The 14,272-nt window shown below is 26.9% G+C and overlaps 1 protein-coding gene across 6 annotated transcripts in view; it reads left to right on the top strand.

The window, feature by feature from the left end:
* LOC121129701 (uncharacterized) overlaps positions 1–14,272 on the top strand; it is a 371,351-nt gene that overhangs the window by 252,446 nt on the left and 104,633 nt on the right. For 5 of the 6 annotated variants that reach the window (XM_071893235.1, XM_071893232.1, XM_071893233.1 and 2 more), the window contains one exon: positions 5,846–5,966. The exons of the other annotated variant lie outside the window; for it this stretch is intronic. The gene's annotated coding sequence lies outside the window, so the exon portion shown is untranslated. The remainder of the gene's footprint in view (positions 1–5,845; positions 5,967–14,272) is intronic. 6 annotated transcript variants of the gene reach the window in all.

The following is a 14,272-nucleotide window of genomic DNA, read 5'->3' as shown; positions in this document are numbered from 1 at the left end:
TTCAGGTTCAAGCTACAGAAAAAATTACTTAAGATCGAACCAAAACTAAAAAATTGTTTCGGACCGAGTTTTAACACTAATAGGTACATGCCCCTTAAGTATTCTTTTTCATGTAGAAACCCCATGAGAGTATTTTCTATGCGCAAAACTTAGATTCACGAATGCATTTGACTGCATTAAAGGTCTAGTACATACATAGGTAGAAATAAGTTGTTACTTATAGATTTTAAAGCAAATGTTATTGGCTAAAAACATTGCATCAAACATCTTCTGTTAAATGATACATCACAAAAACAAATAAATAACTATTGTATTTGACTTATTGGTGTAGAAGAAAAAATATTTTAATTTTAGAGGCTATAAATTATTTTTTACAAAGATATATGTTTATTTTTATTGATATAAACATATTTTTTAATCTTTGATGCAGATATCGGAAGACATTAATTTTCCGCCTTTAGAATAAATCATGTGTTTTTTTTTTCTTTCATGTGGTGTTTATTGAAATGTAACCTATATAACAAAGTGTCAAAAATTAACCCTATGGTTTTAGTAAAATTGAACAAGATAGCTTATTTAAAGCCTTTGGAACAAAGTAAAACCTCATTTTTTTGTGTCAACATAAAAATAATCCTAAAAAAATTAAGAAAAGGAGATGACTCAATTTTATTTTTTTACTTCATATATACATACAATCCAATATTTCATAGACATATTTGAGTCAATTATTGATTTTGTATTCAAATTTGTAGGATGAGTTTAGTTATTTGAGAATTTGAGTCATTATTTAGAGCCTATAATTTATTTAAGGGACTTATACCGGCCCCGATATGGCCTTTCAAATAAAATCTGTTAATTTCTCATTCTTTTTTTTGAGGTAATCAACTTTGGCAAATTTAAGTGCAATTTGCAGTGCATCCAAAGGGTTGATAAGATTAATTTGTGTATATAAGTAAACGATAATTTATCAAAGAATACTAATGTAATTTTTGTTTTGACAGACAAGATATAAAAAGCTTCTTCTTGGTATATCTAAGAATAAAAGTACACTTTTTTTGTTTTCATTTATGATATATATAAAAAAATTATGCTTGTATCTGTCCTGAGTTAGGAACTAAAAATCGGTCTCACCCCATATCCCGAATTGAATTATTGGTTATTAAAAAGCGTTTCAAATTTTAAAGAACACTCTAGAGGAGATTTTTTTTTTTCATTTTTTATTTAAATATCTAACTTAACCGTCTGAATTGGTGTTATTAACGTTTAAGTACCTTTCAAGCAAGAAAATATATTGCCATTATTTTGAATATGGCCCTATTTAAAATATGTGATATGTTCATACAAATTGGTGAATATCATTGAGGACGTCAAATGGTATCCATGATTAAGGGCATCGTTAGCCTCTGTTTTTTGTTTCGAAAGCCCCCCCCAAAAAAAAAAAAAAAAAATATATATATATATGTTAGTAAAATAATTTATATAATTACGGTGTTGATAATGTTTGGGATAAGACCCCCTCTCCCCCAAATGCACACAGTTAGTAGTACTCCTGTTCATGATGATTTCATTTAGCAAATATAGTTAAATGTAACGGCTTTTGCGTCCTATTCGAACGACACCGGACGTGACGACAAAAAATTGGAGCCCATATATTCCTTATAAATATATTATATTGATATATACCAGATATAAATCTTATCAAATTTTGATGTCTTAAAAATACAAAGTAAATATACATATATGACTTTGTACATCTAATGTTGTCCATGCGGGATTCGAAGACAGTACTTTTTGAAAGCACAAAGTTGAACGAGATAAAAAATACTGTCTTATAAGTTTGTATGGATAGTAAATATATGTATAAAGTCGTACCTTTGATGTGTATTGGATGAGTCATTGAACAACAAAACAATCATTTAACATTAAAATAAAAGTCTCAAAAAAATCATTTTGTTTTATTCATAGGGAAAAAATAATGGATGTCTGTCATACAAGAGTCTACTGTACGAAAAATTAGTTATATTTTGCCAATACAATAATTATAAATATTTTTTTCTCTTTTCTAAATCTTTACATTATATTGAGAGTAATATGTTATCGAACTAATATGCAATCCTCAATAGTTGGAGCAATGGATCCTTAAGATTTGAAAAAAAGGGACTACTAGTATATTTAAATTTTAGGTCGTGTTATTTCCAAAATAGTATAGTAACATGCAAGATATTAGGGCTCTTATTAATTATGTTTTCCTTCTCTGGCAGCTCAAAGATGTTGGTTTTAGCAAGCCAAATACTCTATTTTGATATTTGTTAGCCGGTAAGTTGTGTTTCAGTGTTACTCTACTATTTATGACCCTGAAAGACAACTTGTCTGCTGACAAAGATATCTTTAGTCTATTTTGCTTGCTAAAACCAATATCAATGACCTGTCACTGTAGAGGAAATAAACATATTTATTTTATTTTTGAAGAACAAAATATTGATCAATATAAAAGAAAGATTTAATGGTTATTTTTGAATAAATTATAATTCATTTGTTATTTGAAGCATTTTGTTGTTGTGTATAAGCTGAGTCATCAATAATAATAAAAATAACATCATGAATGATTAATATTTTTTCTCTCAAATAAGAAATATGCTTATATATATATATATATGTAGATACACTTTTGTTTGAAGACTCGATGAAAATCCTCTAAATTGTTTTTCTTAAAGATAATTCTGAATGAACCAATGTGGTTCTTTTGCAATTCTCAAACCATGGCTTTTCAATGTTTCAAAATTGTACAAAGTAGGGACTCATGGCAAATTTAAATACAGTTTCTTAAAAAAGTGTTTATTATTATTTATAGCTATAGTTGTGGAAAACATGAACGTCACGTGTGCAGCCTTTTATTTTATTTGGCAATCTGAAAAGTTTGTTATTATTCGTTAGCTCATAAAAAGTGAACATCTATTTATAAAGTGATCATGAAGGACCGTGTGACACACTCAGGATTTGTGAAGGACTTTTACATATTAGTCCTTCTAGGACTAGGAGTTAGTAAAAATACGGATTGACATCGAAGTAATTCCTGTCTATAATCTTGATAGAATCGGAGTGGGATTTGTGTTCATTTACTTTATCTCATAGCACTTGTGGCTAACCTAAGAAAACTTCATGACAGCTAAGCTGCTATTGTCTCCAATATTCTTCGAATTGTCAGAGTTACCATGTCATTTTTTGGTTTTTTTATTGTTATATACTGGCAAATCATATTTTACTCAACCTTGATCCTAACTCTCTGTTGTTTTCTTTTCTTTATTCTACACAAAAAGAAGGTATGTATATTATATAAACAGTCTTTCTCCTCTCATGAGATAATCAAAAATTAAGCCTTTTTATTCCTAAGGCATATTCTTATATATTTGTATATGCTTTTTTATAAAACTAGGTCAGGTTATATTATAAAAAATATTTTGGTGGGTGTATGAAAGTAGCTTTTAATTTTAAACACATTCCAAGAAGGTATGAAATTGTGGTTTTTATAATTAAGGTCGAAGGAGAAAAAAAAAGAAGGAATTTATGAATGTAATTTTTCTAACTTTCTACAATTTTTTATATAGAGGACGATTTTTTTTACAAGGCTTTGCTTCTACCATTAATATTTTTTTCTTTGTGATTATTTTTTAAGGGGGATTGACTGCTTTACAACCCATTCTAGGGATATAACGAAATGAAAAAACTACATTACAGTCTCAAAAGTAAAATTATTAAATAATTTTTAAAGTATTAATTAAATTTTTGATTAGTGTTTCAGTTTTATTTTTAGTAAAAAAATATTTGCCATAACCATTATATAACATTTTTCTTAATGTGGTTTTTGCTTGTATTCAGTCTTAGAAATTTAACACTCTCAACCAATAAAAGTGGTGAAACTATTGAAAGAAGATCAATTATTATTTTTGTATTTGCAAAATATTTGGCTTTCTTGATCAAAATTCTAGAAATGACGAGTAGTTCCTAGGACAAAGTTCTTAATTATTTAGATTATTATAAATAATAATAAAAAGGAAAATTATTTTTATTATTTTAGTCCTTTATTTTTTTTTCAAAATTTCCTAACGTTTTGATATATCTGTATTTTTGTGTAATTTTGTTTAGTTGGTATAGTTCATAACTAAAATGTTTTCTATGTTTTTCTTCCAGTATAAAAAATAATAATTTATTTTCTCCCTATATTCTTGACACATGGAATGCTACGAATGCAACTTACCTTGTTGTTTTTCTTTTTTTCCCTCATAAAGGATGGAGTAAAAAATAAAATAGACACATTTTCCCTTTTTTCAGCCAATCACTCCTTTTAAAGTACCCTCATGTAGGATGCATGAGTATTCCATGGTTTTAATAAACTTGAGAGTACTCAAATTACTCCATCGGACCAAGGAATTATCCGATGAATGAAATGTAGTTACTGTGAATTAAACCTACGCACATTGAATTTCAAAGAATAACTTTTCTAGACCCCATTGTTTACAGAGCTATATTGTTTAATTATTATTTTTTTCAATGGGTCTGAAGTTTTTCAAATGATCAAATTTCTTCATATTACTTTTATTCAAGTTTTGTCTCGACTTGGTCATTTTTCATTTCATATATTATAATATGCGTCCGAAAGTATATTGTTTATCCTCAGTCATTTTTTAATGTTTCGTTCCATTAAAGCTTGTTTAAATTTCTTCAATGAAAGAAAAGTTGTCATTGTCATGAAAAGATCCATTCATTGGCAAATGGATTTTGTGTAGTCGTAGCTGTCAAAATTAACAGCACGTGTCTGAATTATAAAGATGCCACACAAAAACATAGAATACTTTGAAAGAATAACTTAATATTTGTATTAAGACGAAAAACCTTTTATTTAAAAAAATAATAATAATAATAAAAATAAAATAAATAAAAACTTTCTTTTTTGTGGCCTCCTTTTAGATCTTGGTTAAACTTGGGAATTATACAATAGTCTCTTGTCTAGTTTCTTTGTTTTGCAAATATTCTTCCCATATTAAAAAGCCATGTGTTCTATTTTTTGTATCGATCTTTACATTTGCCTCATTCTTTTTGTAAAGTATTGCTAAAAATATAATAAAAAATGGCTATAGAACAAAGACACTGCAAACAATCAACTCAATTTTTGGCAAACTTCGATTGCATTTTTACTTTCTTTATAAAAAAAAAACAAATTGTGTAGTTAATAATTTGTCATTCTTATTTGCAAGAGTCTTTTAAAGAAAGATGTATTTATAAAATATTTATGTACAATGCAAATATATACATTAAAAAAAAATACAGGTCCCCCAATTTTATGAATTTTTAGAGGCTAATGCAATAACAAGGCGTAAGGGATACAATTCTACGTTGACCAAAGTGCATCTTTTTATTTGACTTTCTTATCTGGTATACATGTTAAGCCACCTTTAAGTTAGATATATTTTTGTTTTTTATGAAATTAAAATTAATTGCCATAAAATTCTTACAATCATTGTATTGGTCGAACCCTATCACCTATTTAAAAAAAGTAAAAAGTCAGAAATTATACCATTTATAATCCATGAACTTTTTATTTTTAACGATATGTGTACCAATAGAAAGTACACTTTCCCAGTTTAGAAAAGTTCTTTTTTTTTGGCATTATATTGCGATGAACATGTCATAGATTACTAATACGCAGTATATGCAGTTTCTTATGTTATGTGCATAATAAAGATGCAATCATTTTCATATATCGGGAACTCACTTTATGTATTATGCCATACAACTGTAAATATATATATATATTATACATGGTTCATTTTATAAATATCTTTTTTAGGTCGACCAAGATTGAATGAGAAATTGAGTGGATTCTCTACATTTTGTTTTTATCATTATCATACGAAAAGATCACATGATAGTCTCAAGTCTTCTTGATATGGGTTTCAATGCTTTTAAAGGTGAGATATCTGCATAAACTTTCTTATACATTTTTTGACTACTCCCCAGCATATACTTTAAATTGAACATATATTACATTACTCGTTTTCAAAAGACAAAAGAAAGGAAATGAAGTTGATTATGTAAAACTATGTATCTCTTCATATATTCATAAACTACATACTAAAGACGTTTGATGTACTAAGATATCAGAGGGTTTCTTTCAATTTTTTTCAAGAGCGAAAAAGTTGTCCAGTGATAAAAAAATTCACCAATGCCATCTTCAGGTTGCACATCTCAATCAAAGTTTAAAAACATTGACAAAAGTTAGTTATTTAGACGGTAAGGGCTAAAATACAATATTATTCTTATTTACTTAAAACATTCATTTTTCTTAACTATAAAAAATTAATAAACATTATACATTTGAATGATCTTCAATTATTGCGCATCACCTTTTTTTACATTTTGAAATAAGAATGATCATCAAAGTACATCATGAACATTTCTTTCATTTATTTTCTCTTTATCCTCAATAGGATGACTTTAGAAAAAATAGTAATTTTTTTGATTGGCGTGAAAAAAAAATTATATCAAATTAAATTAATTCAAAATAAAGAGTAAGGCTTTATTTGAATTTTTATTGACTAATAACTAACATTTTTTAAAAACTGTAATCGTAATGTGTCACCCAAAGATGACGTCCTAAACTATGTATTCATTATTTCTTATTGCTTGAAAGTTTTTCACATTAACTGGAATCAAAATTTGAAAAAAGTTAAATAATATATATCCCAAACAGATATACTTAGAAGGTGGCCATAAATAAACTTAAATGACTTTGTTGCTAATTTACAACATCTGGCAACTCTTTTCTTCAGTTTTGACATAGAAAACAAAATGAGTAATGATATTTTTCTTTTTTCTCGCTAAGCTTTGTTCAGAATGCTTGAAAAATTAATTCGCAAGAACAAAATCGGAAAATCATTGCCATTCCCCATATAGCTCAAACGGGCCCAAAGGAGAGGAAAGCCAATTGTTGGAGTGTCCCTGATCAATGTCTATACCATGAGAAAGAGGATGAAGTCCATAAGAATTCTCCACCTAATCATGATTTTTGGTGTCATTTGCAAACAAGGACAGTCTATCGACACAGAGGCCTACTACAAAATGATTAGTTACAATAGTTGCCCAGTTTGAAGTTCAATTACTCCAAGAGGGATTATTTGTTGCAGAAGAATGGAGCTCCTTGAATTTTTTTTCCTTTCTCAATTAGTAACTTGAAAATTTGTGCCCCTTTAACTTCTGGTCCCAATCATTTATGCCCTCAACTCTCTGCACTATTATTGGTGAAGCACTGTGGAGAGCAAGTCCAACAGCGCCCACCACATCAATATTGACACTCTCAAGTCAGTCCTCAGAAAGGCATGGCCCATAGAAGAGATTACTTAAGCTTGCTCCTAATTTTAGATATGTTTTTAGGCTGTAATAGCAGCTGGGGGAAAATAATTTGAGCATTTAAAATAGTAGTGATTGAACTCTCGAAAAAAACAATTTTTAATTCAAAAGTCTAATAAATGATAAAGTTAAGGCTTTTGTGGAACCTTTCCTTGAATATTTTAAGTGTATTTACTGTCATCCAGACCATACATAATTCCTTCATTTCAGCAGTCTTAAAAAAGACAATACCTACAACATTAATATGTATGTTCAGCCCCTTATAAATTGCAAAATCAATTCTTTATAGAATTTGTTGATTGAAATTTGTAATTATCAATCAAGTGCCTATTTTTAAACTTTAAATTACTCTTTTATTATATTTATACATTAAAGGTAATCAAACAACAAAAATAAAAACTTTTAGCTGAAACTAAATTAAAAAAATCATACGGGTAATCTAAGCCTTTAGTATTATGAGGTAATTTATATAATCATTAAGAGCCAAAGAAAAATGATTAGAATTAACAACATCTCAGCATTAATTTTTTGTACAGTGTGAAAACTGTGATTTGAAGAAATATAACAATAACATTTCAAATTACTTTCCTTATCAAGGAAATAGATATTCAAGTCTGTGAAATTATATATGCACCAATAAATAGTCTTAATATACGAGTATACTTTAAATTTATTAACTCTCTAATATTTTAAAAACAAATTTGGTTTCACATTTTATCTTTAAATTTTATTTTTACAAAAAATTCCCATTACAAAACATATATATTTCAAGCTCACATGTTAAATAATATAAAGCAACCAAAATAATAAAAACTCAAGATAAACCTAACCATAAATTAAAACTTAATTTATAAAAATTTACAATTAGAGTTTGACATTTAAAAAAAAATTATAAAAAACTAAAAAAATACTTCAATTATAATCACCCTAAATAATCACTTATTAATCGTAGAGCTTTGGTATATGTCTTCACACAGGTAAAGATCGTTTTTTTTCTCTCGCTTCTTCATCAACCTTGTACATAAAAACTGGTTTAGAGGAGTATTTGCAAAATTCCTATTGAGATAATCATTGCCATATTGTGATCTAGATAGGTAACATTGTATGTAGATTAGTAATAACTGTTGAGGCCACTTGCTTGAGATCGCTAGCTTACCCAAAAATATACTAGAGTTGTGGTTTAATAGGTCGATTTGAAATATAAACCTAGGCAAATATATTATAAAGTATACTTTGGGGAGCTGCAGTCCTTGAAATTATGCAATACTTTTTTTTATTGCATTATTTACAGACTGCTCCTTCTTGAGGAGCCCCTTAAAATATTACAATTTGTTTATAATTAATCTTCAATTAACTAAAAAAGAAAGTTGATTTCAGGAATTTTTTGTGTACACATAATGTGTATATTTTCATAGTAATTATTTATAAATCGATTATTAGCTAAGAATACTCGAGACCGTCGACTCTTCCTAAGACATTAAATTTAATAATGGATATAAAAAACAATATTCTCAGATCAAAAAGAATAATAGTAATTCCAAAAAACAAGAAGAAGTTGGTAATAAAATAAAAAATCTGAGATAAGACACAATCATAATCGATAACAGAAGCTTCGAGTTTGCTTTAAACATTAAAAATAATAATTGTACGCCCAATCAACTGGAATGACGTTACTCAATGGACAACACGCTCGGAATAAATTAGTCTCTTGAACTCAGTGGTCGTAGGTTTGCGCCCCAGTCTTTCCTAGAGAGGGAAATATACGTTATGTATAGCAATGAAGATGGAGTAAATATAATACTATAATTTTTAGTTATACTTAATCAGTGCAACTCCATATGAGTAGCATAAAATAATCATTTAATTCTACACGGATAAGATTCTATTTGTGAGCATTCCTATTATATGAAGGTAATTGTTATTAATTAGTGGTTGTATGATATATTCCTTCGAGCCGGATATTTTATTTTATAAATTTTATAGTTTTTAGCTAATATTACAAGTGATCATATTTTTTATAGCATTGATGTAATATTTAATTAATTTGATTTTGATAGAATGTTACATTAGGAAAGTTGTTTTAATGTATAACATAATAATTAAATAAAATCAAAAAGTAATTAAATAAATATTTCACAAATGAATATCAATTAGTTGTGGCAGAAAATATATCAGAAAAAGATAATTTTGTTTTGAAGGTACTAGTATTCCGTGCTTTTTTGTGAAGGTGACTTTGCTTTCCTCGTTTCAAGTCAAAGTTAACCTTTTTTTTTTTTTTTTTTTTTTTTTTACATAAGAGTCAAAACCTAATAAATAACTTACTTTAAAGTAGAAGCTGATTTGCTTCAAAAATTAAGAAGAATATTGTTGAATCATACCGATTAATTTAGAAACGAAAAAACCCCCATATTTTGAACGTTATAGTTAAGCGTATTAAAGTCATTTAATGTCCTATAAAATGTCTTCCGTAATGTTAACTCTATTTGATAGAGCCTTTTAGATCATTAAAGGGTAAAAAATGAAATTTTATTGAGAAATGCTGAAAGAAATGGGAGGCTTTATGTAAGAAAAACTACAGTTTGATTTTTTTTAATGTGTTCACCAATGCAATGATGGAGAAAGCATTATGATCAAATCTAATATTGCTTTATATTTTAAATAAATATAAATAATTTATTTTTATGGTATTTTATATTTGTGTAGTAACGAATTGGTATTATAATACTGGAATATGAAAATAGATTTCCCAGATTTACTTTAATTTTATGGTTTTGCAACGAGAAAGAAAAACATTTTTACCATTTTTTCTTAATGATAAATAAATAAAAGTTTGTGTTTTTACATACATATATCATGAAACAAAATAACATTTTTATTATTTTTGCTTTCTTCGCTTTGGTGTTGTAAAATCATCATTGACAATATTTTGTAACCTAATTAATCTGCCATAATTTGTAAGGATGCTTAACGATCTTATATACTTGTAAAATTATAGACGTTTTCAATCTCTAGTGATGGATATAAAACATATTCACCATTTTTACTGAAATATATTTATTGTATCTTTACATTTTCATTCATACATTTGAAATATATCAGTCTCCCTCGAACCCTTTATGTAACAACACGGTCTACTCTATTTGAAACATATAGACATACATGATAATAAATAAAGGTTATCTGTAAATTTCCTAACTTCATTGATTCTTTATTGTAATTATATTACATTAGTAAAATGAATCACATGTATCTTAATCGATAATATTTTGTAAACAATGTAAATATCAATGATATATCTATATTCATAAGGCAAAGTTATTTGTATGTATATGTTTATGTTTGATGGAAAGGCAATTTTGATCTAAGAAATAATTACATAGTCTTATTACAGGTGTTTTGCATGTAGCATCGAGCGTGTATAAAGGGCGCATTGTAAATAGTGCTCCCTTATGTATATAACATACCTATCAATATAAAGAAAAAAAAAGAGAATAACATAAAGAATCATTGTATAATATTCCTCTTTTTTGTTTACATATTAATTTACAATATATGTTCAGAATTGTAGAAAATATGTATCGTTGTTTAGTACAAATAAAAGAAATCTTCCAGAAGTTTACTTCAACTTATTTTCGAAAAGTAAGTATTTTTTTTATAAAATTCAAAATAATCATATAAAAAAATATCAAGCTGATAATAATATTTTGTTTTTGTTGAGGAGAAATCGTCTAAGTATCGAGTAACTAGGTGTAAGTCTGCTCATGATAAACAGAGAGTAACACTAAGGCTTTTTATATAATTAAAGCAAAATTGTATGTTTGTTGACGCATCATAACTATTGGCCATCCTGGGAACTACGACTAGCTTGTTGTACATGTAGAAATATTTTTTCTATACATAAAAAATTGGGATACTAATACTTTTTGCTATTATGTTCCCCATACTCAAATGAAATAATGATTTGTCAATGTTATTTTTTAAGATCATTGGCTCTCAATAGAAGGGTATATAGTAACTATCAATTTAAAAGCAATTTTTGTATCACCCATCACCTACAAACATTAAAAAGCTTATTCTTTTGTATAAATAAAAGTATGAAACTAAGTTACAAAAATAAAATATACATGTCATATACAAATAACAAATGCATTTACTAAGAGGGACTGTAATTATTTTGACGTTTTTTCAGATTAGTTTATATTTATATGTTTTGTTAGTTTTTTATATTACTATTTATATATTAAAAACAAATCTTTTTAATAAAGAAAAATGTATTTTTATACCTTATTTTTTTTCTATTCATCAAAAATGACTTTTTTAATCTATTGTAAACTTTGAAGCCAAATAAAAGAAAAAGGTAACTCAAATGATAATAAAAGATCTTTTAAAAGAAAATTATATTTTTATGATGATTTAAGAAATGAACAGAAGTATTGTGAAAATGTTCTTTTATAAATATGGTCAACAAGATGTTAAATACTAAGAATACACAAAGGATATCAGTATATATATTAGTTTCCAACCTATGTCATTTTAAAAAAAAGTTAAAAGTATTATTTTATCAAAAATATTGAGACACGGATTTGTTTCTTATTTATTTTTATATGTTTCTACTTAACATAAATTGAAATGTAAATTATTAATTTTTAATAAGAATATCTTGTTTGAATCAAAGTTTCATCAATTTTACAATTGTTTTTTCTTCTATACATTTAAAATAGATTTAATAATAGTACAACATTAAAATCAGCTGTTCAAAATATCGAATTATATTTGTCTGCTGTAACATAATTAAAGCATATTTTTAGTAAGTTTGGGAGAGTACGCTTAAAGCAACGATTCACTACGAACCGCAGTACACCCTTCATGGTACACGGTTCAGTACGCTATAATAGTAAATGTTTTTTTATGAAATTAATCTAGATTTTCAAGTTTTTCGATATTTATTCTTTAATAATTACTTTTCTGTACAAATAAATTATCCCTAATTATACTTTACTCTTAAAAAAACAAACAAAGGTTGATATAGAAATTTGAACGAGTTATATAATACTATTATTCATGAATATATAATATTTATTTGAAAAAATGATCTAGTCTATATTTTCTGGTAATAAACATAACCGATTAGTAATCGCAATATCTCTATCCGTATAAAAATGTTTGTCTTCGCAAATCGGCTTATATATTCTATGTACTTCCACTGACATTAGCGATTTTTGTGGAACAATACTTACAGAATACTGCAAACTTGTATGTACATACCATTAGGAGGTATATTCAATTCCATATTTGTTGGTTAAGGATGCTTAAATGAAAGCTTTTGAAATAATACAAATTACTTCGAAGTAACTAAGAACAAATAACTGAATAATTCTTTAATAGTGGTTGCCTAAATATTTGAGGGGGCAATAGATATTTAAAACATAAAATATATGTTTGATTTTGAAAAAAATAATAACCAACCGATTGCTTCGATGTATTTACATATTTATGTGATTTAAATTAAATAAATCAAATAGATAATTATACAAAAAAAATAATATATATATTATCAAAATAATTAACATGTGATTATATATATATATACGTATCGAACGGAGGGTAAAGACGTACTGAACCGAACAACGGTACAACCCTTTACCGTACCAGCCCTAATTTTAAATTACCCCATAACATAGTAAACAAAGCACCCAGAATATATTATTTTTCGAATTGGTGTAACTCCATTTGACTAATTTGATTTGGAGAAAAACACACATAAGCCAAAAATATGCACAAACATATACAAACTATTTCATTTTTAATTACAACTGATCTTAACAAAAATTGGTTTATTTAATTTTGCGAATTTTTTCTCTCAATTTATAGCTTTAAATTTAAAAAAAAATTGTAAAACTTGCATTTTTGGTTTTTTAATATTAAACTATAAATATACTTCACTGTTTTATTATTTTCCATTTAAAAAAAGTATTATGATTTTGTGAAGCAAGTGCAATATGTCAGCATTAAAACAGTCTCAGATTCGTATATGAAATTTTATATCATAAAAATCATGCATTCTATGTCAATATTGTATTTTTATGTTCTTCGTAGAATATTGAAATTTGAGTATACAAATATGAAATTAGGACACAAACATTACATTGTTTTTGTATAACAAAAATTATTTTTCTAGTGATCTCTGTTTTACATCAATAGTCCACTAAATAATAAATAAGTAATATTGAAGTTATCTATAAAACTAATTATAAAAATACAGTTAAATCTAAAAAAATGTAAATATATTATTTGAAGAAAACAGTTCAATCGATCACTTTAGCACCTTAATGAATACGAGCCAACTTTTTATATTAATATGCTACATAAATTGAGGACTAAATTAATTAATATCAATATATGATCTAATAAAAATATAAATGGTTCTGTAAAGCGAAAATTAAAAATTCTAACCATTCTACAGAGTGCAACCTCTATTTAATAACCAACACATTTTTTTGAATGGATTTTCTCCAAAACTAATAATTTGATCTGAATAAAAACCAATGTCAAATGAAAGCTGAATTTAAAAATGTATATATTATTTTTCAATGCACCTTTGGTATCAATAACAGCCTCGACTTAACCTTAGAAACGGAAGCAGCTCATGATGATAGTCTTCATTAGCGGATTCTGGAATCTCTCCTGGATCTTGGATATCAGCTTGGATTTTGCATTGCGAGAGAATCTGTTGGTATGCTGCTCAACTCCTACCTACACATAGAAGCCCATGGGGTGGAGGTCAGGGAAGCTCTGGAAGTATAACCTCATCTTGTGATCTGCACCATTTGTTGTTGATTCAAAACGACAATTAGACTGTTCCAATTCC

The sequence above is a fragment of the Lepeophtheirus salmonis genome, chromosome 14, assembly GCF_016086655.4.
Source record: "Lepeophtheirus salmonis chromosome 14, UVic_Lsal_1.4, whole genome shotgun sequence".
Taxonomy (NCBI): domain Eukaryota; kingdom Metazoa; phylum Arthropoda; class Copepoda; order Siphonostomatoida; family Caligidae; genus Lepeophtheirus; species Lepeophtheirus salmonis.
The sequence above is the reverse complement of the archived record's forward strand: the minus strand, read 5'-3'. Positions and strand labels throughout refer to the sequence as shown.